General features: G+C 35.2%; 1 protein-coding gene across 1 annotated transcript in view; it reads left to right on the top strand.

Annotated features, from left to right (window-relative positions):
• Nucleotides 1–253: 253 nt before the first annotated feature.
• Nucleotides 254–3,397, top strand: part of LOC117099897 (TNF receptor-associated factor 3-like) — a gene marked incomplete in the record, with an annotated part of 49,800 nt that continues 46,656 nt past the window's right edge. Inside the window, 1 exon segment of the mRNA XM_033239423.1 lies at nucleotides 254–285.

Here is a 3,397-nt window from a genome sequence, read left to right as displayed (position 1 = left end):
AACCAGAGAATGACGTAATGAGAGATAAACGAGATTCTGACGCAGGTATGTATGGTATAGGCCTAACGGATCACCGCCCAACCAATCTGTCAAAATTAATTTTTAGGAAAGTTTGTTAGCATGAATTAATGAAAGGTTAATCCCAAATTATTAAAGTATTTTAAAATTACAGGTTGTTGTCATTATAAATTAAATAAAAATATAGGCCGCCAATAATCATAAACCGTGTGGTATTTTCTATTTGTAGGTTGTCCGTTATCAACCTATAATCTGTGGTCCATAGAAGTAAGTTGGCCTAGATTATATTATTATTGTACCGTTTCAGACAAACACTTTAGCATGTCACGTTTATTTCATGGCTTCATTTTTGATTCATTATCATGTCACCATAGCCTGGTTTCAGTTTTCAATCACATGTCCATTGATAATTGCTTGTGGAATGCAAAAATGCAAATGCTGTGCATTTCCCAATGTTAAAGGCCTACTACTGTAAACTATCCTTGGAGGCAGTATACTGTATAGCAAATATAAACACAATTCTATGAAAAATGTACAAATGCGGCTCTACTAACAAATAAATTGAAAATACGGTACTTTTTGATGCCTTGTTTTTTATATGAAAATAATTTGGAAACACATTTGGGCATGAAACCGATTCATATTTCTGTAGCTTGGAGTGGCTGTAGATTTTAACTAGACTTAAAATAATAATAGTCATAGGCCTATTAGATCAGACAACTCAGTCATTCACAGATAAGATAGTATAATACATACTCCAAGTATCGAAATGCACGCCATCGTGTCGGGATTCAATATTTTGACATTAATTATGTCATCATCCAGGAATGATCCACTCCGCTTTTTCTGGGCGGTCGGTATTCGGAGATTTATTGTACTGTAAAATGCTCAGACGTGACGAATGCGTGGACCGTTTGGACCGTTCTGTATTTCCATAGCGGACATTACACAAGGAGTCAGTTGTTGTGCCAGGTTATGCTGGTACCGTCACTTTTCAAATCTATGTATTATGATTAAGTTAAAGCAACGGATGCGGTACCGGAAAAAGTTTTAGAAACACATTTTCTGGATAGTTATCCATTTTGTTAATATTAACCCCACATATGACAATGGAACAACCCTGTGGATTGTAATTGGTGGATCAACAACACAGCGCGACGATTTGACCTCAGCTAGTTCCACATGGTTTTACATTATTTTATTTTTATCACTTAAGATAATTTTTTTTCCGCAAGTATTTGGGAACGTATGGCCCTACTGAGTATTCGGTACGATAACACGTCAGGTAGGGCAAAACATCACTCATATGATATTTTCCTGACGCAAACGCACCTAGAAATTTTATTTTTAATTATTATTATAATTATTATTATTATTGTGATTGAAGATTTAAAAAATGGAGAATGGCCAAAACCACCCGAGTAAAATAGTTTTATATCAAACTATTGGCGCCTACTAATTGTTTCAGGCTTCTATTTGTTTTGTTTTTATTCTAAGCAACGGATTTCTTTTCATTATTGATTACTGTTCGCAGCGATTACAAAAGACTGTAAAATGACCTTTTGTTTGATACTTATTGTCTCTTGACCAAATAGATTAAACGAAATTATAATCACCATATAACCCCATTATCATAATCACAATTATTATACCATTGTCATATTTATATTTATAGCTATTGTGGTGTGTATGAATTGTGTGTGGTCAGAAAAAAAAATCATGTATATAGGCCTTGACAGTAAATTTAATCTTGGATCATTATGAATCATAATAATAATAATAATCAATCATCATACTGATCATAATAATCATATTCATAATAGCCTAGCTATTTAATCATTATAATCATGATTATCATCATAATCATCCATTATTATAAAATTTTTCTTTTAAATAGGGGCCTACACTAATTTTTATGTGCAAGTTAATACTATTTATGATACTTCAAAATGAGCAAGTTTTTTTGGGTTTTTTTTTTTTTTTTGGTATTTTCATGGGACAATACATCTTTACAGACGAGTTGAATATGACTAAACCCAAGCTTTCGAGCACACATTGACCTTCTTGAGATAAAATTTGTGATGGTTTTTGGCAATGTTTGCCTTCCATATTACATTGCCACCATTTTGTTTAATTTAGCTCTATGGTTGGAACACGGTGGTGGTGGAGGCTCATTGGTTGACTTTATAATTTTTTCTGCACATTTTTGTACAATTTAAAAAAAAGATAGTTTCAGTAAGTTCATATTTAGTTTTTGTTTAGCTATGGGCCTAGTTTTACTAGGGCCAAGGCTATATTTAATCATATAATTTGGAGAAGGCTTCCTTTGAATGATTTACCTTGCCAAGGCTCACAATACTGAGACGGAGGGAGTTGTTTGTGACGAGAGAAATGGGGCTCTCCTCTTCTTAAACTTAAGCTCGGGTAAGGACCTAGGCTATACCTAGGGCCTAGGCTGTTGAACCTTGGTCCTTTTATTATCAACCAGAAAGCAATGCAGTGGCGCTAATGCACTTTAGTACTCCACCCTAACCTTAACAATAACATAGCAATACTGCAGCCGAGGTTAGGGTGGAGTACTAAAGTGCATTACCATTAGCGCCCAATTCAATGAAGTTAGAAGTTTCGTCTTTAAGAACTCTCAGGAGCTTAAAATGGATAAAAATATAAATAACAAGAAATATGTGTTACCCATTACCTGATGTTATTGCGGCCAACTACCATTGTTGCTGTCTCTTATACACATCTAGATGTGTATAAGAGACAGGGTCCGAAGGGTCTTAGGTTCTGATCATGAAATCTTATGATACAATTTGATTTTTCTGTTGGCCTGGATGACTTTGCTGATCGTTGACCTAGCTTCTTCGGTAAGGCTCCTGGATAAAAAAAAATCTCTAGTTGGAGTCAGGGAGGAGACACATGGCCGGTGGAACCCCTCCCCCCACTTTTTGAAAAAAAATATATAATGTCGGGAGATTTTTGTATGATCGGAAAGAAATGCAAGAAAAGAAAGAGGGAAGAAAGAGGAGAAGGATGGGAAAAAGAATGTTTATCCAGTCCTGCAATTCACATTCGTGGATCTGGGGGAGGGTGTCATCGGTCCTGACCCCTCCCTTAAGCCAAAAAAAAAGGGGGGGAAAAAAATTCTAGACCTACCTTTTCAGGACCCGTGAGCTGAATTTAAAAAAAAAATTTTCACTTAAGAAAATTAGAATTTTGAAGAACATAAAAGTCATTAAAACACAATTCAAATGTTGAAAAAGCTCATTTCCCGCCATCTAGGAATCACAATTTTCCAGGGGGAGAACCCCCGGACCACCCTTTCTTGTTGGGATTTATCAATAGAATACGCATGCAACTACTCATTTGTTTATGTTTA

The sequence above is a fragment of the Anneissia japonica genome, unplaced genomic scaffold, assembly GCF_011630105.1.
Source record: "Anneissia japonica isolate Jap-2015-1 unplaced genomic scaffold, ASM1163010v1 scaffold1931_len244811_cov162, whole genome shotgun sequence".
In the NCBI taxonomy this organism is placed as follows: domain Eukaryota; kingdom Metazoa; phylum Echinodermata; class Crinoidea; order Comatulida; family Comatulidae; genus Anneissia; species Anneissia japonica.
The sequence above is the reverse complement of the archived record's forward strand: the minus strand, read 5'-3'. Positions and strand labels throughout refer to the sequence as shown.